The sequence below is a fragment of the Neofelis nebulosa genome, chromosome 2, assembly GCF_028018385.1.
Source record: "Neofelis nebulosa isolate mNeoNeb1 chromosome 2, mNeoNeb1.pri, whole genome shotgun sequence".
Lineage (NCBI taxonomy): Eukaryota > Metazoa > Chordata > Mammalia > Carnivora > Felidae > Neofelis > Neofelis nebulosa.
This window is the reverse complement of record NC_080783.1, coordinates 151,749,370-151,772,417: the sequence shown is the minus strand read 5'-3', so window position 1 is coordinate 151,772,417 and position 23,048 is coordinate 151,749,370. Positions and strand designations below refer to the sequence as shown.

The 23,048-nt window shown below is 40.3% G+C and overlaps 2 long non-coding RNA genes across 2 annotated transcripts in view; one reads left to right on the top strand and one right to left on the bottom strand.

Annotated features, from left to right (window-relative positions):
* The window catches only part of LOC131504484 (uncharacterized), a 40,734-nt gene extending 33,828 nt beyond the window's left edge, over positions 1-6,906 (bottom strand). Inside the window, exon 1 of the long non-coding RNA XR_009258011.1 lies at positions 6,725-6,906. This is a non-coding gene — a long non-coding RNA (uncharacterized LOC131504484). The remainder of the gene's footprint in view (positions 1-6,724) is intronic.
* On the top strand, positions 167-5,028 carry LOC131504483 (uncharacterized). The gene is made up of 2 exons (XR_009258010.1): positions 167-305; positions 4,795-5,028. It is a non-coding gene; the product is annotated as an uncharacterized LOC131504483 (long non-coding RNA).
* Positions 6,907-23,048: the final 16,142 nt, after the last annotated feature.

Genomic DNA, 23,048 nt, shown 5'->3' with positions numbered 1-23,048 from the left:
TCTTTACAGTTTATTGCAAAGAGAAGGGCTTCTTCCCTAACAAATTCAGCAAAATTCCTGAGGATGACTCTGATTGGCTATGTCTGGGTCATGTGCCCACTTATGGAACAATCACAAGAGCAGAGGAGAGTAACCTGATTGGCCCAGGTTGAGTCACATGCCTGCCACCATGGCAGAGGAGGCAACAGCTTGTGACCAACATCTTCACCAGGTTGGAAGGGACAATTGGTGAGAGAAAAAGATGGTGAACAGACAACATAATGATCTATTATAACATGAAATAACAAGCATGAAGCATTTTGGAGGTAGGCCAGGGGAGTGTATGAGGCCTTAATGCTGGTTCACCTTGCAAGAGTGTCACCTCTGCTAAAGAACGAGTGAGAATTATCCCTAGAACCTACATATACTTACAATCTTATTCCAGCTCAAAGGAAACGAACCCCTCAAAATTTAAACCCAAACTACAAGCTCATGCCAAAATAGATTTTTAACTCTTTAGAAAAATGACATAAAAAATTCAGAGAAATCTTACCTGGAAGAAATCTTTATGAAACACATTTGGGCATCTAAAGGAGCTAAGAGGCAAGTTAAGTCCTCTGGTACACAAAACCAATGCATGAATACTTCAACCATGGGAATTTCTTCACTGGTCACTTAAAGATCCAGATAGAAAATACTAAGCCTTGATGGGAATTCTGCATTTTAAGGGAATTGTGAGGAAGTTAAGACAGTTCAAACTGGAAAATAGAGATTTACAGAATATAAATGCAGTGAGAGATTAAGAAAATATGGATCATTTAATGAATGAAAAAGAAAAAAAAGTGATCTCTTCATTTTCCTTTTGATTCCCCCAGAGCCCATGTAACAGATTAATTGTAAAAAGATGCTTTAAGCAACCATCAAACAACATGAAGCTGCTGTGTGACAGGAATTGTGCTAGGGGCTGAGGCATTGTCTTGCCCTCAAGGGAGTCACTGTTTTGTGGGGAAGAAAGCCCCTTCAGCCGATATTTTAAATAGAGGTTTTTTAAAAGGTGCTGCTCAACCACATAGTGTGAATTTAAGAGGTCACACCTGCAACTCTCCTAGTAATTAGGTTCCTCCCTAATGCCTGAAAACCACCATTACAGGTCAATTCATCTGGGTTAGAGATTTACATTTTATTTTTTTTTAATTTTTTTTAACGTTTATTTATTTTTTGAGGCAGAGAGAGACAGAGCGTGAACAGGGGAGGGTCAGAGAGAGGGAGACACAGAAACTGAAACAGGCTCCAGGCTCTGAGCTGTCAGCACAGAGCCCGACGCGGGGCTTGAACTCACGGACCGCAAGATCATGACCTGAGTCGAAGTCGGCCGCTTAACCGATTGAGCCACCCAGGTGCCCCAGAGAGATTTACATTTTAAATATCCCTGGTAAGAATATCACTTTAATCAGGGTTGTCAGTTGTTCATATTTCATGTGATTTAATCAATCAAATCATTCCCTGCTAATAAGCACCTCAAATCAGTAAACTCGGGAAATTGATTTTGGGGTTTTGTGTGTGTATGTGGGGGGGGGGTGGGTCTTGAAGAGCAAAGGTAATGGAAGAAGGAAATACTGGACATGCAGGATTAGGAAACCCTCAAAATCTGACTTCCTCTAAAAGACCAATTTAGACTCAAGCTGACCCAAGATAGCTGTGTTTACTCCTTCAATACACTGATGCACTATATCAGGGCATTTAGGAATTCTTACTGCTGTACATTGCACAATTGAATAATTATGTCTTATTTGGCTGGCTCTAGGCTCAATGGGAAGAAATGAAATTAATTTCCCCCAGCACACCTCCTGTCTCCCCCACTAGGGTGCCAGGTTTTTGGGTCCTCAAGGTTTGGGGGGAATTTGTCAGGTAGAGATGGACCTCAGCAGACAATCACTAACAGACCTATGCATACCAACTGAGACCATTACACTGAATTTGTCTGAAGAACTTAACCCTCCATACCAGATAGGGCTTGGTTCTCCAGGCCCTGAAAATAAGATGGGATTTGCAGGTTTTAAGAGAATGTGGGGACCTCAAACCACATCTGAGTAGACTTCACAGGTTGAGTTAGGCGCACCACAGGGAGGCACCCTGGATTGAGAGCCAGGACCTTCTTGCATCTTCCGGATCTGTGTAAACAGTAGGATTCCAATGCATCAGAAGGAAGAAGAAGGAAGGAAGGAAGGAAGGAAGGAAGGAAGCAAGGAAGGAAGGAAAACCATGCACAGTAATTGATAGAAGACATCTCATCAATCCTCATGGATGGTGATTAACCAGATGTAATCTGATTTTGATAAAGAAATGAAGCAGTATTTGTACACAGGATGGCATGGAATAATGCAATTCTAATTACAGAACCACCTAGAAGTTATTTCAGTAGGGGAGATACAAGATCAAAAGGAAAGATGTTGAAAGGAAAGCACGACATGAATAGTAGTTGACTCTCTGATGTCTGTTATAAAACCTTATCTATCAGTAATTGGATTAGGAATAGGCATCTGACTTCATATGGCCAATGAAAATGAGGGGAGGCCTGATGAAAATTCTGGGGAAAGGACTCCTCATTCCTAATAAAGAGACACTAAAAAATGTCCTCTGGACATCGTATATTCAGATAAGTCTGCTAGAACTGCTGCATCCATATTGCCACCAGTCCAAGGACAGTCAGCACACGGAAGAGTCATGGCTAAGAGAATGACCGAGAAATGGAGCTGGAACCCTGACAGGCCACATACAGAACCTCTCATAGATGAGATGCTGCTTCAGCTTTCTGTCATTTGCTGCCGAGAACATTTGATGTACATGGTATGACTGTTTTGATGGGATCGTTTTGCACTTAGCACAGCTAGTTCATTAGGCTTCACCCAGGTCGGTGTCTTACTGCATGGTGTGATAGTCCCTCTTACCCCCACTCCAACTGTTCTCTACCCTATAGCAAAGTGCCATCACTCTAAAAGAATCCAATCAGACTCTATCTCTGCTTAACCACATCTACAGCTTTTTCATTTCGTAGAGGGAAAACTGTCAGTCTCCCCTCACTCCATCCCATGCACTCAGCACACCATTCCAGCCATTCCTATTTTCCCCAACACATTGCCCCTCTTTATGTCTTTGGACCATTTATATGAATGTCATGCTGCCTAAAATGCCCTTCCTCATCTTTTCTGTCTATAAATGATCTTTCCATCCATACCTACCTCTGTGAATCCTTTCCCTGACTTCTGTTTCCCCTGTGTTTCGTAGCAACTGTATCTTATCTACTAGGACCTTTTCATATATTTGTTCAAATATAGCAATGCTCCCTAATTGCCTGTACGCCCCTTGAGATCATCTCTGCCACCTCAGCACCAAGTTCAGTTCTAGACCTGTAATAGGCCTTCAATTAGTGGGATGAATAAGTGAATGAATGAACAAATAAGTTCAACTCCCCAGGATTTAGAAAAGTTGAGAACAAATTCTATACTATCTGGAGTCCTTCTGCTGAGTAAACAACTACTTCCCACATCTCTTGAGGGTATCACAGCTAACCAGTGCTCTAATACTCACAGCCCATACGGTGATTTATTTCACCACCTTAAGCTATATTCCTGATTGCTGCTTAGCCAAAAGCCTGGATCACTCTGGTGGGCATGACATTTTTATACTGTGTTTTAAATGTGAATATGAAAACTGACTTCCAGCCACAACAGGGTTATTTGTGATGGTTGCTTAACACACGTATGACATTGTGCTAAGAAATCTAAATTAGAAGCATTTTAGGTAGTGACACAGGGACCAAAACAAGTATCTGGTATATTTTTAATGAACTAGCTCCTAAATGTATTTATTTATCGATCAGACACGAAGCATGTGTTTGTGTTATTTAACACACACATATATATGTAAAATATATATGTATAGGTGTGTAAAATGGTATAATTAATAACTTCTATGCGTGTATTTGTCAATATGAATACATGTTGAGAGAATAAATGTACACGGAAAGAGGAAATAGGCGAGAACACAGAATAATGTACCTAGGCCTTCTTTTGATGCAATTTTTCTCAACGGCTCTGCCTCAGTTACTTGCCATTAGGACACAAACCATGGCATTTGGGGTTTTGACAAAGCTTCTCTGGTCTCTGGCAGTTTGGAAAGTTGGCTGCAAATGCAGGTTTTCTAAGTGGCTGCTTGTGATGCCATGCTGGTGGCATCAGTGCCTGGGAAATACCAATTGCTAAATGCTTCCCCTATTTTATTTTCTAAATTTCATAGCCTGATAGCAGTCAGGCTGCAGGCATTGTATTCTGAAAGGATTACTGCACTTCCTGGGAAGTTAAAGTCACTCAGCTTTGGCCCCTATGGCTTGGGACACCAACCGAGACATGCTGCAATCACACAGCTGCAATAGACTGTCTCTCGTGGCTTATTGCTTAATGATATTCCCAACATCAGATCTCCCTTCTATTATGTAGACTCTTTGCCACCAACTCCCTTTTGCTTTTTTTAAGCCTTTTTCCATTTTTGTATTTACCTTATTTATCTTACCTTCACACTTCCCTGACCTGATTACCCTTAGACATAATCAGCTCCTGTTTTCCTTTATGTATCAGTGGCTGCCGCTTGATATTATGGAGTTATTTTAATATCGTAACGGAAAATGATAAAGGCCAATCAATTACTTTGTATTATCTATCGTGTTCCATAGGGATTGATTTTCCTCTATGTAATCATGTTTGCAGCCATAAAAACAAAGATTAAAAAGGGGTTTCTTTCTATTTTTCATGTTCAAAGGAGTCGTCTTAGTGTCCCTGCTTCATAATGTTGCAGTGAAGAGAGCCAAATCTCATCTAGAGGAGTGGAGCCCCTAGGAGGTGGCCAGAGCCACGGGCAGGACTCAGCGCTGGCCCTTGGACTTTGTCCCATACCTTGAGTATTTATTTTCCCTGGTGCTCTTTAGAAAAATCTGGCATCACATTTATTATCTAATAAACGGCAATTCTGTGTCGGCTGCATGTTTTTTGCATATCATAGGAGGTTTGCGCATTGTCATTTTGCCTTCTCCTCGCCACATAAACTGCTTAAAATCTCCCACGTCAAATAACCTAGAAATGTACAGATAATGAATCTTCCCCAGTACCGCTGGGCCATTCACTCACTTAAATTTCAGTTGCCCGCTGAGGCTCCCAGTCCTTGAGAATAAATATACATTAGATGCAAGCAGGGCGCACGCAAACGCCAGGAGACAATACAAAGTGGGCAAGGCAGCTTGCAGGAGAGACCTGCAGAAGACTCCCTATCTCTCCAGCAGGGAGATTCTCTGAGCCAGGAATGGGCTTCGGAGAGATGGCCGACAGAGACTGAGTCCTCCAATCACTAGCCTTGCACGCCCGGAGACTGGGGGGCTGGGGGGCAGCTCCAATCGGCAGCCGCAGACACTGTGAGAACACCCCTCCACAGCCCAGCTCCGCCACCAGAGCTGCCCTCCCTGTAATTCCCGGGACCAAATGGGTCGTTTGTCTTTTGTTTGGTGTAAACATCCATACGGAAACCCTGCCAGTAGGAAAGCTTTGAGACTCCACGGTTTTGTCTGACTTCACTTTTATTGCTCCAATGTTCTGGACTCTCTTTGCCCTCCTCTTGCACCTAGATTGACTCTTTTCCCTGAAATAAGCAAATAGCACATATTAAAAATCATTCCAGATTGGGGTTGGGGGGAAGGTTATGGGGCGAGGATCAGGGTTTGTGACGCTAACATTCCCCTGCAGCATCCACACGCATCCTGATGCCCGTGCAATCTCGGAGAAGGTTGGTGTCTCTGGGGCAGCAACGAGAGGCTCCCTGGGGACTGGGTTCAGCTGGGCTTCTCCTCTCCAGAGGCCTATGAGATTCCTCTCCCCGGGGCCCTGGGTTCGGGAAATCATTGCTTCTGACAGTTGCCACAGCTCAGACTGTGTGCCCTTTAGGATATGGTGTGGGTGTTATTTTGCTCCTGCTGTTGTGAAAACATGTGCATAACAGAAGGGAGACAACGTGCTATGTACCTGTGTGTTTTGGAAGGTGGCTGACATAACTGTGTTCCGTTCAGCCCCTTCCTGAAGTGTCTGACTTATGCTTAGCCCTTCCCAGTCCTTGACCCTGTGTCCTCTGTTGCAGCTGCCTCATCCACAGAGTCCCTCAGGGGCAGCAGTTGCCTTATGAGCAAACAAGCCTGAGGAAGGGAGGAAGGCCCACTGCAAAGCCCGCCCTCCTCACAACAAAGCCCCAAGCTCCTGTTGGTTCATTTGGTTAAAACAAAGTCTCCACCTGCCTCCTGCAGCACCCTCCCTTTGAGAGTTCATGCTCAGAGCCACCGAGTCATTTTTATTATAGAACAAACAGTGGCTTAAATAGGTTGTCTCTGAACGGTCATTACCTCCCGCTCCACCTCCACCTGCCCCAAGCCTCCTGGGGTGGGGGCCAGCCTCACAGCTGCTGCCAGGCCTGCCCACTGCCCGCCCGCCCTCCGACATAAGCCCGAGTTCCAGCACTGACAGACTTGCTGCAGTGGGAGTCGTCGAATGATCTGGAACTTTTAAGAAAGCATTCCAAACGTGTTGTGGCACACTTAGCACTGGGAGGGCAGGGCAGCCGTGGGAACGGGGTCAGCTTTCTTCCTCAGGGAAATTACTCAAATCGGCTTTTAAATTTATAGTCTGTGTTGTGATAATAAATAAAAATATACCTCCCAAAGTCAGCGTTTCTTTCGCCGAAGAGGTCCTCTGGGGTTGGTCCCTCCACTGCTACTCTCTGTTTTGACAGAAAACCGAAGAGTAGTTTTCTAGGAAATGCTCAGGAACTGGTGCCTCTGCTCTCCCTCGGCTTGCCTCCCTGGGCCGCTCGCCTGCCATCAGCTTGCTTCCTCCGCAGGAGCCGTTTCCATCGCTGACACCCTGCCCCCCTCCCCAGCCCACGTCCACGGTGGTTCCTCCTTCTCCAGTTTTCTCCAGCCGGAGCAGAGAGGCCCTCCCGAAGCAAAGGCAGTTTCGCTCTGTCGGTAACAGCACACTGATGTCTAATAACAAAGCGTTGCTCGGTGCTTCTCAGCCTATTACCCAAGTTGTCCCCGGCCTCCTCCCCAAGGCACCCCACTCCAGCCCACACCTGTTTGCAGCACAGCCCGGAAAGGTGACAGGCAAAATGAAGTTTAAACACTTAAAATCTAGGGTTCCAGGTTTGGGTACAGTTACGTAATCTACGGTCATCCTATTGTAGAATCAGGGTTCTGGGTGAGATTTTGGAGTTGCACTGACAGGTGGGGGATTCTTCCTGTTTTCTGAAAATAATTGTGATGCATTGAAGAGGAGACGTTGTTTCTTCCTAACGCATCTCATGAATTGTGTCCAAATATAAGGACAACAGACTAGTTTTTGAAATACCGACATCTGTCTTAATTTACTGGCCTCTGCATTATGATTCTAATTGCACTTGATATAACCTATTGTTGGATTCCCTCAGGGTCTTGGAAAAACTAGTGAAAACAATGTGGAATGGATTCCTTGTGTGAAATCCACAGACTTCTCCCCCCTCCGTTTTTTCCTTTGCCTTATATTAAATTAGAATTTATAACACTCCATAGCCCATATGAAAAGCATTTCAAGTAATATGGATGAAATTATCTTCTGAAACTAATTTCTCACATAAAAATTGAACTGGCTGACCATTCTTGTAAGCAGCTGACAGGTAAAGGATCGTCAGCGAGTCAACTCCAGTTTGGGAATATTCGTCACATTAAGTATATTATTTGGGCAAATAATCCAAGTCATTGATAAAAAGCATTTTAAAGGTATGTGTATCTGAAATCTCCTTTTGCACCGATCTTAAATTTCAGGGCATGGCATTATACGATATTCCTGGGGGTATCTGCCACTCTTTAGTGTTGTAATAAAAATAAAACTTGAAGTCCATCTCTGTAGATTTAAAAGACAAATGCAGGTCTCTTGCTCATAACACATTTATTATTGGGGAAAATGATTTGTCCATTATCTTCCTTAATAACAGTTAAGATTTTCTGTGCTTACAATGGGCTTGGTGCTGTATTAAGGAATTTTAGGCATTATCTCTTTGATCCTCACATTGGCCTTTTCGGGTAGCCTTGTTACCCTCATTTTACAGGTAAGGAAACCGAAGAGGTGAAGAATCACACCCGAGGGGAAGTGGCAGCCGCGAATTGAACTGCATATCACAGAAGCATTATTAAAACAGGAAGACCCAAAAAGGATTTTTGTTGCTGAGGACTGTTTTTAACGGAGGCAGAATTTAGCGACCGTAGAATAGCTCACGTTTGAACAGTTAGAGAAGGTCCCAGAGGAAAGAGTCGGGTCTGCAAGGAAAGTAAACTTTTATGACTGTGTTGTTTCAGAAGACTTGGCAGAACTAGTTACTCACAGCTCGCCTGTATCGCTCTGTTACTTAATCAGTATTACACAGCGCCACTTAATCCTTTTTATGGCTTAGCTTGTCTTGTAATGTTGTTGTACTGCTGATAAACCCATTCACAGAAATAATGTACCTGTAAAAAAATCGACACCGGGCTCAGTTTTTAAAGTAAGGACGCTTTATTTGTGAAAGTTTCCATTATATCACAGCATTCGTTACCACACAGACACTAACAACAGGATTACCTGGTAAAGACTCAAGACAGAAGAAACCATTTTTAAAACAAGTATTTATTGCACAGCCCTGTGAGATTCTCATTACAGGGCATGAGTCCTCTTGGACCATGGGTTAAAAGCATCCAGATTAAGCTTTTATCGTGACATACATCAAGTTCTTCAACAGTTAAAAGCAGAGTATAATTTTTTTTTTAAGTGGAAAAGCATCTCAGTCCTGAAAACTTGCACAGATTTCCTTTTTTCGGCTAATAAAAGGCAAAATTTATTATAACCTCCTCCATAAAAACTTTCTGCAGTCAAATATACAGAATAGCTAGCAGTTTTAATTTCACGAAAATACCCATGCTTAAATTGAAGGATTTTTAATGTACTACAGTGACAGCATCATTCTGCTTCCTTTGAGAATCAATTAGCAACTAAACAACATTACAGACTCTGTAATGATACATGTCTGTGGTATTTCCCCAAATTACCTGGAGCAAGGTAAAAATGGCACGAAAGCTTTGGTCACCAGGGAAATCATGAAAGGATATACCACACCTTCATAAAGTTATTCAGGAAAAATACATAAAGAAAAAAACATTAGTGGCTGAGGCTATACAGCAGCTGTTTCAAATAATAAAATATCATTTGCATCTCTGCTGAGGGTTTTGATTTCATCGGCTGGTTGTGTCCCATGCATTTTTCCTGAACTCACTGCTCAGTTTTTGAGCTTAGCCAGTTACGATTAAACCATCAAGTAGGTACACTTGTTTGTTTCGGATATACGAGAGACAGTAAAGCTTCATTTCAAATAGAGATGCCCAAGAGGAAAAGATTAGAAAGTGCTGTGCAAAGCTGTGAAACACTGACTGGCAATTTAAATTGGAGTCAGACAATTCCGCGTGAATAGGAAAAAAAGAAAACCCTCACATACACAGTGTGTGCAGTGGAGGGGGTGAGGGACGGTGAAATAGGTTTTATTTTTAGAAGACTTTGCTAAGTTCTTTATAAGCATCTCAATCTTTGTTAAAAAGAAACAGCAGATATGCACATTTTCCTTAGGGGAGCATCTTTTTTTTCATATAAAATTTTAGTAGTTGGCTGCCTAGAGTGAGGCTTCTTGTAACAGAATATACCAATTGTATTTTTTATGGTTCCTTATTTATAGTGAAACAGCCGTTTTAATAAAATGATTCACTTAGATTATTTTACTGCTTTTCATTATGGATCTTCATATTTTTTCATTTGTTCTTGTCTTTCTCCTAGTTCAAATTAAGATGTTTGACTCTGCAATTAGTCCCAAATGCGTTTGATTTTTGAAGTGCTGTGTTCTTTCAAAAAACCTGTTCAAATATCCTCCTACAAGTATGAGTTTCAAAATCAATACAAGCCATTTGCTCATATAAGGCATCGCTGGACTGTGTTAAACGTTACTCAAAGCAAATATCTATTTATTGGGAGTGAGGGAAGGTAAAGAAAACAGTACACAGAAAAGAACAAACTGTCCTTGCCCCTTCCAAATTATAGGAGCAATATTGATACCTACCTAATGCCCTTTTTCACAGTGGCAAGGCGTTTTGCTTTTATTTGTTCTGTCGGAGGGATAGAGGTGGCTTTTGTTTTGTATTTGATACAACATACCCTAAAGTTTATTCTGTGAAAGCCTTTTTCATGTGGTATGTGTCAGCCTTTATCTTCAATCATGAAGGAGATACATTGTATTCAACAATGTAACTAATGTTAAGGAAAATTCTTAGGATTAAATATCTAGACTCCAGTAAATCCAGTTGAAAGCAACAGAGTTTACACTTGTGGAGATGAGGATGATAAAATGTATCACATCATATGAACGCTGTTTTCATGCCGTTAACAATTTAGGAGCATTGTGAGAGTCGACTGAATATTTATGGTTCTAGAAAAAATTTCTATTGTATCAACAGAAATTATTTCTCATGTTATTTCAAATGCAAGATCAAAATCAACGTTGACCACAACTGATGTTATTAATGTAAAACCTACTAAAATTTTTTTGAAACTAGGGAACTTAGTTAAAGAGCACATTGTCTTTGTTCTGAATGTATCTTATTGCTGAACGTTCCATGTATTGCTTTGACAACATTCAGGGCACCTAAAGGATTGTACATAAAGCAAGAGATTCCAATGAGAAAATATATGCAAAAGTAAATGTTGCTTTTATTATTAATACATATTCTCACAGAGCATGTAGCTTAAAATGTAAAAATACACATACACAAGCACACACACTCACAGCCTCTCCTTTACCTAATTTGCTGAGTTAATGTTCCTTCTCAGAAAATATATACTTTGAATAAGATGGATTAAATATGTTGGTTGGATTTTAGAATGCAATAAAATAATTACATTAAAAATGACCGTATTTGAGGGGAAAATAGCTACGTTGGGCTAATTTATTATTATTACTCGTTGCATTTAAAGAAACTTGGACTAGAGATCAAAGTGCAGTTTGATTTGTTTGAAAATTGTAAATGACCCATTCCCAGATTTCCAGCCCCATAAAGTTAGAACGCAGCCTGAGTACTCTGCGCTCTAATCAAGAAGGAAGGGGCTTCAGCTTCAAATGTCAATGCCGTAAACATGTTAAATCTGGAAAATATTTTCGAAGCAAGCAACCATGTGTAAAATTTACCGAACTTGTCATGAAAGGGCTGCAGCTGCAAACCTGCAAACTTCCTACTTCCATGAAGACTCCAGATGTTGAGACGAGGAAGCGAGGTTTTCACGTTGGCTTCCCAGCTGTTGCAACTCGGACTTTGCCTGCTGCTATCGTCACAGTCAGCTTTTCACCAGGTAAAGGGACAGTGACCATTTAAGGCCGGCAAAGAAAATCGTGGGCTTCCTTCAGCAAGTGCTCCATATCATTTACTCCGACACTGCCAGCCCAACATTCCACCATAGATTAAGGTTTGCGATCCATCCAGCTGCCCGGATAAACTAAGTTAGTTTAACAAAAGCTTCCAAAATGCAGAGGGAAAATCATCAGCTAATTATAAAATTGAGCATTTGTCATGTGCTCCTGGCAAAGAGGATTCCCATTAAGTTACACTCATGCATCATTCCACGAAAACTTTTTTAAAACCATGTTTGGTGCCTATAACTAAAAACATCTTGGGATAAATTTAAAACTTTGCTTTACTACAGAAATACAAAATCTGCCAGATATCATCATAAACAAAGACAATTTGATGAATTTTTAAAAATTACGAACACTTCTTTTAACACCACTACCATTATATGTAATATTTACAATATGCAATCTTCTTTTATAATGTAAAGTGTTTTTAAAATGAAATCTGCACTTAAATGCCAATATCCTCTCCTTCTGGCTTCTCACTTTATGACACTAACATAGGATCTCATTCACCAAGCCAATTGAAATTTTAATAAAAGAAAGCAGGAGTTTCTAATAAACTCCTGCAGTGAGCTGATAATACTAAACATCTTTAGCAGCATGGTGTTTTTTATTATTATTTTAGCTGTATATTAATATGCTAGTATTTGTAAACTCCCCAGTGCCACTAGATTTATTTCAGAAGCCTTCACTCCATTCTTCTATGGTGAAAAGTTTATCTGACAAAGAAAAATTCTTTTTCAGTGGTTTTCCATCCAACAACTACTTGACAGGAAAATATATGGCTGACAAATGTGTTGTGACTATGCGCTCGGCCCTGGAGGCAAGAGTGACTGATTTCACTTATGTGGTGCCGGTTCTGGACTAACCAGGAAAACTGGCATAATCCACAACTGAAAGGGAAGCAGTGTTGGGCTTTTGCTTTACCAAGATATACTGACCTCCATCTTTCACACTATACCTCCTAGATAACCGTATCTTCCATCGTATCCCCTCAATACCTCCACCCGCCCTCCTTCCCCGGCCCCCCACCCAACTTCCCAGGGAGACCACCATCACTCTTCTATCTTAGCAAAAGGAACTGTGGCTGTATAAAGAGTCCACTTAAAACATAATATACAAGGATCCATGTTTACAATGTAGTTTGGAGTGTGGAACTCAAATAAAACCATGGGGGATATTCTTTTATGGTGCTGGGTATGATGTGGAACTGTTACCATCAATAGGCAATGAACTTCAGCATACATTGTATGGAATAAGAGTCGGCATTTAGACAGTGTTTATTGTGTGTCAGGAGCTGTTCTGGGCGCTTTACATATATGAGCCTATGTGATCCTTTCCACAGTCTGTAGGGTAGATACTGTTATTGTTTCCACCTTATAGACAGTAAAATGAGTGGAGGCACGGAGTCCAGCTATTCATCACTCTGCCTCTGTAAACTACCTTGAATTAAAATTGAAACTGTCTTAACAACTGAGTTTCACCGGGGCCGCTCCTATGGATTACACCTGTTCCACTGCTGCTTCTCCCATAGACTCTAAGGAAGCAGGGTATCTCTGGTCTTCTTAGTCTTAAATTTAGGGAGAGAAATGAATCCTCTCACCCTATATCAATGCTACACCTCCCAATATGATTAGGTAAAAACAGCAGAAAAACAATTATTGTTGGTGCCTTTAACACAAAGTGGAAAGGAAGACAGGAGCAGCCCCGCTGTGCTGGCCCTCATGGGCCTTTGTGAGTTAAAGTCCAGAAGATGCATGGCTTGATAAGCAGGGGATCCTTACAAAACATTTTATGTTTTATTATTTTTTTTTACTTTTTTAAAGTTTATTTATTTTGGGGGAGAGAGAGAGCACGTGAGCAGGGTAGAGGCAGAGAGAGAGAGGGAGAGAGAGAATCCCAAGCAGGCTGTGCACTGTCAGTGCCAAACCCAATGCAGGGGCTTGAACTCACAAACCCTGAGGCCATAACCCGAGCCAAAATCAAGACACGGACACTTAACCGGCTGAGCCCGCAGACGCTCCCCCCTTACACAAAATTTAGAAGGTACCCTTTCATTCAGGCTGTCAGAGCCCAGGGAGAAGGGTTGGTGAAAAGACCACCATTCTCAGTGAGCATCCTATACAGGGCTGTGCTGGTCCAACGTGGAAAAAACATATGGGTCCCTGTGGCCCAGCTTGGAGAAGCCTGATGATAAAAGCACACATTTCAGAAAAGGAGAACTTTGTTTCTTCCCGAGCCAGGAAACCGAATTGGCTTAACGAGATAATGGCAGCCCCAGCGGCTGAGGTTGGGGGACGGTTTAAGCAGATACACAAAATGCATCCGAGCGGACCCCAAAAATCACAGGTCTATTTTTTCCCCAAACTGCCTCGTTTCCATCATAAGGCCATGTGTTGGTTTTGAGCAGGCTGCAGAGATCAGCACCACGCCATTTCTGGAATTGCAACTCAAAGGTGCTCACATCAGATTATTGACCAGTATGGCTCCTAATAGTCCATCATATACTGCCCATTAAGTGTTCTGGAACTGGAACTGGTTTCTACAAGCAGGCTACCAGAAGCTGTAGGCACATTTGAAAAAAAATCAGGTAACATTTGGTGATAGAAATACCATATATCTTTGTTTAGAAGTAGTGGCTTCTATTAAATTTAATTACTTCCCCTGTGGCTTTAAATCAAGGGCAGCTTCTGTTAAATTTAATTACTTTCCCCTGCGGTTTACATGGCAAAGGTGTCATTGCTACTTGCCGAGTGCTTCTGGCCAAAGGAAAAGCTTGGGTATGATTTGCTCCATTACACCAATGCCTTCCCTCATAATTTTACTTTCTCCCTCTCTCCAACATTTTTGTGGACATGTTATTCATGAAATCTGCCTTTGGTATCATGAAAATTATTCAATTAGTAGCACGTGATTGACAGCTGAAATCTGAAGAAAAAAAAAAGTTTTAAGAAATTTCAAACCGAATATAGCCTGGATTTATTTTCCCACTTTACTGGACAAATGTTTAGTTTTTGTCACACAACAGCATGTTAGAAGTAGGCAGCATCCGCATAAAGGTGCACTTTCCTAAATTTTCTGAGTAAGGCAGTTATTACTGCTTTTATTTTCTTAGTTGCATGCCCAAGCTAACAATTTTTCCTACTGATTATGTCAATACCAATTCCAATTGTCCTCCTGCCCCCTAATTGTCAAAGTGCACATTCAGTTGTAGCTACTTAGGAACGTAGGCCTTTTATTGAATTGCCATTGGAATTATTCACAGAAGTGAATTCCTAAAAGTTTGCTTCTCTCAAGATGAAGTGGATCTTCATTAACATTCTGAAAATGAAATGCAGCTTCATAAAAAAATAAGGCAGCTTTCAGACCATTTTAGAATTTCAGAGAAATTTTGCATTATCTTTCCCATGATTCTATGCTGATGTCAGGCTGTATTTCAACTGAAATGACAATGAAATCATTTCAATTCCATGCAATGTGCAAAAAAACAGTCAATTTTTCACTTGGCAAGCTGAAGTCTAAAGTAATTAAGCACTGCTGTGTGGGAGGCAGCTTCCTGCTCTGAAGTCAGCCTGAGATAATTACCATATTAAAGTCAAAACATCATGTGCCGCACTGATAGATAGATGGATGGAGAGATTGGGCATCTATTAAATGATCCATTTTGTTATGCTTCCTGGGAAATGTGCCATTGATGCCAATTAAGAAATATATATTCCAAGTGAGTATTTCTAAGTGACAAAACTTCTATCCGGTAAATTGAATTTATTATTTACTGATCATGAAGTACTTAAAGTCATAAAATCTAGATAGAGAGCAACCTATGACGAGAATTACATGCTCTGACTCGGTTTACAAACCCCTCATTACCCAATTGCCACGTTAGCATAAAGTTCTTTGTGATAACATTTCTGGCCAAGGCACTAAGTTATTTCTGTCTTGAAAACTCAAACCGGAATAATAATAATAGGATATTGCAGATAAAATGTGTGCATTTGGAAATTCCAAAGGCACAAACAACTTTAAGTGAAAAACTCATGTTTTATGTGTTTAAAGGAAGGTAAATGAAATACACTTCAAAGAGTAATCTTTCTGAAATATCTTTAAATCTCTGCTCATGGCATTGAAAAATGAAATGACCCCCCCAACATTCAAGTTGGAGAGTAATTTATTAACACAACACGGCTGAATGCACCGCGGCAAGATTAAATTGTGTTAAAATCCTTAGCACTCTCATTTATTAAAAGTTAATAATTTATTAATATTCTTTCTCCAGTGACCAAACATATGGTATTATTTATGCTTTTATAATGATACTTGGTTAAGAATACACTTAATAGAGCTTTTGGGTCTGCGATTTAAATCTGCCCCTATTTATCAGTTTTCATTCCATTACAGCAGACAATAAAACAGTTTATTTTCGTGTAAATATTAGTGAAAGAAGAAGAGAATACGTTGGCTCTCTGAAAGAAGAGGGCATCTCCAAGTCAGGATCTTTTTTTTGAGTAAAAAAGAATAGGCACCTCTATGCTGCAGTGAAGGTTATGTTTGATCTTCTCTAACTACTTTCTATGGGATTTATTCGCCACCATTTCCACTAGCTTATTGATACCATAAAGGATGGAGAACTAAAGCAATATCCCTTTAAAATCAGGGACAAGAACTTTGAGGATCAAAACTAATATTTCTCTTGTTGACAAAAAAAAAAAGTAGACTTTAAAATATAAAAATTCACCCATATAAAGATTAAATGATAATTATTTTCCCAAGGAGGTAATCTAAAGAATCAATAGGCTGCCTTAATATCAGATTCTGTCCATGCCCTCTGGCACATCACTTGATCAGGGGTCCCAGTGAGTCAGGCAGTCATTTGAGCAAGGCTGGCATCTCTAAATTCCAGGCTGTTCTGATAGACAGTTTCAGGCCTTTGGTTCTGTGTGTTTCAACAGAAATCCTAAAATGAATGCAATTTTAAATTACCTTGTATGGGGGACAAGGAAAAATGGAGTTTTTATTAGGGCTGGTTTCTGTGCCCTGGGATTCAAAGGGAAGTTCACTACCTGACTTACTGACCTCCTCCTCGCATTTCTAGCAACACCATTCTCTTTAAGTGAATGGAAAGATCGAGAAAAAATAATAGTAATGGAGAGTAGGAAAGGATAAATATTTCCTTTGATTCTGTGTATGTGTATAAGTATTTATAAAGGCATATGCATGCATATATACACAGGTATCTATGCAATAAACACTTCCCATTTTAAACCAATTTTAAACCAAAAAGGAAAACCATCTGAATTAGTGAAAAATGAAAATTAAGATGTTTTCTTTTGTTTGTAATAGGACTTACTTCCTAGTGAACTATGAAATTTTATTTTGTTTCTACTTTCAAAATTTTCTAAAATGAAGACATACACAGTTGAAAAACTATATTCCACTTTTCCAAGTTCTTTTTTTTTTTTTAATTTAGCAAGAACTATTTAGTCATTTTGTAATACCGTCCAAAACAGAATGAAGCATATAGGCTTCAGGGTGGGGGAGACCACTTTGAAGCAGACAGTACTGCTAGAAACCAGAACAGGGGCACGAGGTCTCCTCTGAGGATGTCAGTCGTCTGGGAGTGGGAAGCCAGCCCAGGCCAGTGGAAGGGCACTGCAGGTTTATCCGGCCACTTGGGCTCCATTTTGTAGATGCAAATAAACGAATGTATTTAGAATGGTCAGAGGGAGGGCCTGCGAGTGAGAAGACCGAGAGGTCTATTCTGACCCTGCCATGGAATCATTTCGTAAATTGGGACAGTTTAGAACTCCACTCTTCTTTTTCCCCCATCTGCAAAATGGGGGCAGTAATATGCCCAGCTTACCCCTTAGCAAAGCAGAATTAGCAAACGGTCTGAGAAAGAGCGCGTCAACATTCAGGACATGATTCGTTCTGAGAGAATTTCAAGTTCTTCATTGTGAATTCTAGCATCGTTTTCAGCTGCCAAAATCCAGGTGCTATTTAGAGAATTCAACCTCAAACACTGCATTTATTTTCTGTCCGTTAAATGTCCATGGTTTTGAGGGTTTTCTCACCATATTAACTGCAACAGTGAAATTAGATTGTTCGGCTTCAGTTTATAGCCCATTTCATTCTTTAATTTCTGTGTTCAGGGATGATGAGTTTGGGTTTGCGTTCACAGTGTTCCAGAAAAATCACAGATAAAATGGGTTTTCATTGAGAATATTTAAACTTCATGAAAAAAAAAAATCTGGCTTTCCCTACTGCGCTGGAGTATTGTGAATAGAAGTAGAATAATACACGTGAAAGCAGTTTAGGCTTTCCTAAGAACAGAGTCCCGGCTCTTATCCCCACTCCCCAACACACACTTTTGTACAACGGAAACCGAGTTAAAGCTACTTTACGAATTCTGTTTTGATATATTTCAGTTATGTATTGGAAAGCATATTTTTAAGATAGCTCTCCTAACATGCTAAAAAAATGAAATAGATTAATTCTATCTCAAACTCCTAAATCAAATAAACAAGACATCAGTGCATGTAACCTTTCATTCACACTTCATCCACCACCTCATTCTTTACTCTCTTGCACTTCACCCATGGTAATCTTCTTTCTCTCAACAAATGTCATATCCAGTAACTCAATCATACATCTTAATCAAAAGCAGTAAGTATAACACCCGACATGAAAGAGCACCTACATAAACATAGTCTTTTGTGCCTTCAAGTCTCTCATACTGACACTGTTAACACAAGACAGCACTTCTCATCACTAGAAACACCCCCCCTGAATTCGTTAAGCGTTCAACACTTTCTCTAACATCATGGAACGACAGCCAGCAGCGGTGGCATCTGATTTTAAAGCACGCTGGCACTAAAGAAGTTTAGGCTTCGGAACTGAGAAGAGGTGAGGGAGTGCTCCTTCTAATACCAAGATAGTTCCCCCAAGTTACTAGAATCATCACCTGACCCTTAAATATTATTTTTACGTCTGATTTGTCCAATCACTCCTGGCGAATCACGTGATAAAAGGGATTTTCTTCTGTCTTCAAATTTCAAGCCAAGGCAGAGAAACACGATTTTTTGAAGGGATGTGCTAATGGGACTTTCATCAGATGGAATTTCCTGCCTTTTTCATCAACACCATCACCTTGGAAAATATGACCACTTTTACCATGTACCTGGGCAGAGTAAGAAATGTAGTCATTCTCTTCCCTCTCATATTTTTACAATTTGATTTGCTTTCTAATATTGTGGGAATAACACCTTAATAGTCAAGAGGGTACAGGCAGAAGAGAGAACTAACATATGTTGAGCCCCTAGTACAGAGCTGACGTCCTGATGGATGTATCTCATGACAGTACTCACAACTCTGTCAGGCCAGTATTGTTTCTCCCCATTGTTTACAATGAAGAAAAAGTATTAAGCAAATTAGGAGTTAAGCAAGCAGGTCACAAGCTGGCAAACGAGAGTGCCAGGCTGGATTACATACAGTAGGCTCTCCAGGAATATTTGTGAGGATCGGCATAAATCTGTATCTATATATGTTCTACTTGGTGGCAGAGATTCTCTAAGTTTAGGGTTAAAAGTCCTAATTTTTAACACTAAATGGCTCAAGACTATGCTTTTCAGTTATTGTGGACAGTGCCCTTCCATATTACCTTCCAAAAACTAAAAGTTAGAGATTGTTTACCCCCATCATACAGGTGAGGAAATTGAGGTTCGGAAAAACTATAGTCATACAGCTAGTTAGTGTCAAAACCATGTGAAAAAAAAAAACACATGGTACCACCAACCAATAAATTTACCATTGAATTTGTTGTAATGAACAAATGATGTTTGTAATGAATCTGTACAATATTTTTCCCAACCTTCATATCTCATAGCAATGATTACTGACTTGAATGATTCTTGGATCTGGTCCTGGCTATGCCATTTATCGCAGATACTCAGTTTTCTCATACAGAAATGCGGAATAGAGTATCGATTTCCACTTTGGCTTACCATGAATTCCAGGCATCAGTACCTGGAACAAAACAAGTCCTCAAGAAATTCTTACTGAATAAATACATGGAATGACTACTTCATAGGCAGTTATATGAACAGCACTTGTTCTAAGTAGATCTGAGGAATGATAACCCCAACTCTCAAGGCCTTGGGTTTTTGTTTTGGGTTTTTTTTTCCCATTGAAAATACAACTTCCAAAATATTTATTTATAGAAAGCAGCTGCCTTTTAAAGTTGTCCAAGACTGTACATTTGTATAATTTATCTTTTAATGGTTCACTCGGGTTGATTTTTACACTAGTCTTTATTGTACTTGAAGCCAGTAATTGTCTTCTTACTATAGTCAATGCAAAGATGTAGGTCAGGGGTCAACAAACTTTTTCTGTAAATGGCCAGATAATAAATAAATTAGCCTTGTGGGCCATATGGTCCTTGTTAAAACTACTCAACTGAGCCACTGGAGTACAAAGTCAGCAAGACAATATGTAGACAAATGAATGGGCTGAGCTGGGTGTCAATAAAAATTTATTTTATTTTATTTCATTTTAAGTTTATTTATTTATTTTGTGAGAGAGGGAGAGCACGAGTGGGGAAGGGACAGAGAGGGTGCACGTGAGAAAATCTCAAGCAGGCTCCGTGCTGTTAGTGCAGAGCTCAATGTGGGGCTTCGACACCCGTGAGATCATGACCTGAGCCGAAATCAAGAGTCGGATGCTCTAACTGACTGAGTCACCCAGGCACCCCAATAAAAATTTATTTTAGAAAATAGATGGCAAGTCAGATTTGGGGCTGTACAGTTTGTCAATCCCTGATCTAATATCTAAGTGACCACCAGAGAGCGGTATGTCATCATTATCATGTTATCTCAGGGGCTTTGTACATAGTTAGTGCTCAGTACTAATTTGAGGAGTTATAAGTTGTGCTAGGCACTATATTATGCACCCTACAGAACATAAAGGAAAAGAAGACGGTGGCCTTGATTGCTTATGCTCAACAGCACACCTGAGAAAAGAGTTTTTCAAGAAATAAACCCAGAGGGCTAATTGGTCCACAGCAGTCCCTTGATAATGTTAACACCAGGCAGCAGAAAATGTTATAATAGAATGTTCCTTTTAGGTTCAGGGGCACATGTGTTAACCTACAACATATTCAAGTTTCTGCAGTAATAAACTATGAGATTTAACATCACCCCAATGATAAAATGAGAAGCACAGGTGAGTAATCCTTGTCAAGTCGAATGTATCAGGAAAAGCTTTTAGTAGGAGCTGATTTTAGAGCTGGTTTTTGAGAGCAGAGTATGTAGAGGGGAAGAGAAAAGAAAAGGCATCCCAGGTGGGAGGGAAAACATGCAAAGCCATAGAACAAAGCAAAGCAAAAGACAAGTAGATTAGCTTACATGAAACGGTTGGTAAATAACAAGACACAATATCAAAGATTTGCACAAGACCTTGTTCGCTCAAAGTTACTCTTTTTTGTACACATTATTTAGCTTAAGAACTAGAACCATAGTCTAACAAAAAGTTCCGAGAAGCTAGCCCTGTGGAATGAGATGATTTGTGGAAATGGTTCTTCCTAACCATGTTTGCCAAAGGTGAATTTTATTATATGATGGATAGTAGATTCATGGCAACAAAGGAGCTAAATTCACAAAGAAATTTCCCATTGCTACACTAGCTTTAACCAATCAAATTCCATTTAACAAGGGGTGCCTGAGTGGCTCAGTTGGTTAAGCATCTGACTACCGCTCAGGTCACGATCTCATGGCTGGTGAGTTCGACCCCAGGTCGGGCTCTGTGCTGACACCTCGGAGACTGGAGCCTGCTTTGGATTCTCTGTCTCCCTCTCTCTTTGTGCATCCCCTGCTCATGCTCTCTCTTTCTCTCTCTCTCAGAAATGAATAAACATTAAATTTTTTTTTAATTCCACCACATAAAATTTCACATAAGCAGAGGAGTATCCCAAGTATAATTATAGGCCCAAGCACAACAAGAATGTCCTCACCAGCAATGCTGAATTACCTTCATTCTATAGTCCACATAGGTTCGTCACATGGCTGCCCCTTGTACAGTCTTGAACTGACGGCTACAGGCAGCATCTACCAAAATGCAGGTGGCTTTCATGGGCAGATAAACTTCTGTAGCCAAACTTCTTTTTCTTATTTTCACTTCTATAGATAGCAAAATTCATTTTTAAGCCAAGGGGCAAAATAGGTAACCTATATGCTCCCTCCCCAGGAAGGCCTCCTGTTTGCCCTGGGGTTAGAGTTTTGACCTTTCCTCATGAAAAGCTGTTCTCAAGGCTGGGAATATTCAAATATCTCTCAGGGCAAGGCAATACAGGAGGCTCAGAGGTGTGGACTCTCTTCGCCATTCATCCTGGAAAAACAAGTGTTAGGGTAGAAGGAGGGAAGAGGCCTTGGTTCAAAGATTTGTTTAAGAATTTTTTAGTTAAAAAAAAAAAAGAATTTTTTAGTTAAAAAAAAAAAGAATTTTTTAGTTAAAAGAAAACTTTGGTGCCTGGAGAGTGCCTTGCGGCACATTTCATTTTCCTAACGCTTCAAGTTGGCTACATTTCTAGTTTTATGGAGTCACCAACTTTGCATAATTCAAACAAGAAAATGGAAAAAAAAAAGACTTTATCAGTGGGAATTAAAATTAAAAAGCAGAGCAGAGAAACAAAAACAAATGGACAATAGTAAGCCCTATAATTTTATATGGCAACGAAGTATCTCCAAGATTCTCTGTGGTCCCGTAATCCACCTAATCTACATAACCTGCAGCTTTAAAAACCAAAGTAACCCGTTACCTGGGATGCTTGAACAAGTGCATTGAAAACACTTCTCAGACTGACATTAATTACAATTAGTAAATTTCTTCTTCTTCTTCTTCTTCTTCTTCTTCTTCTTCTTCTTCTTCTTCTTCTTCTTTTTCTTCGTCTTCTTCTTCTTTTTCAAACACAAGCCTTTTCCTGGAAGACCGAGATGGAATTTGTCTTTGATGGGAAGAAGAGAAGCGAGAGTTTCAACGGGGCAAAGGCGCCAAGAGGCAGCACTAAGTCTCATCTCTCACACAAGATGTGCAGCGTGCATTCTTGAAGACAGAGTGACATCTAAAGGGATTTTGAAATAGCCAGGGCTGCTACATGGCAGCAATACTGACAAAGTCAAGGGCATGTCATATTTTGGAAAACTGATGAGTTTTCAGGTTTCCTGTGCTTGATTGTCCCAAGTAACCATGAAAAGAGGATCAAATTCCGATTTTAATGACATGCCTCAGGGTGCCCTCAGGACAACTGCCATTTTTATCTTAGATTCTGCAGGTCCTCGGTGAACAAAAGGGGGAAAAATCAGCTTTGAATAGATTCCTTACGCTCTTGTCAAAAGTAATCCAACTCTGAATATCTATATCCCAAAATATCATCATGCGGGCAGTTTTTATTAACCTAAAGAATTAATAGAGCAGAATATTTAAAATGGGGTTTCAGTTATTGATTCTCCAATTAGATCTTGTGTTCCCTAGGT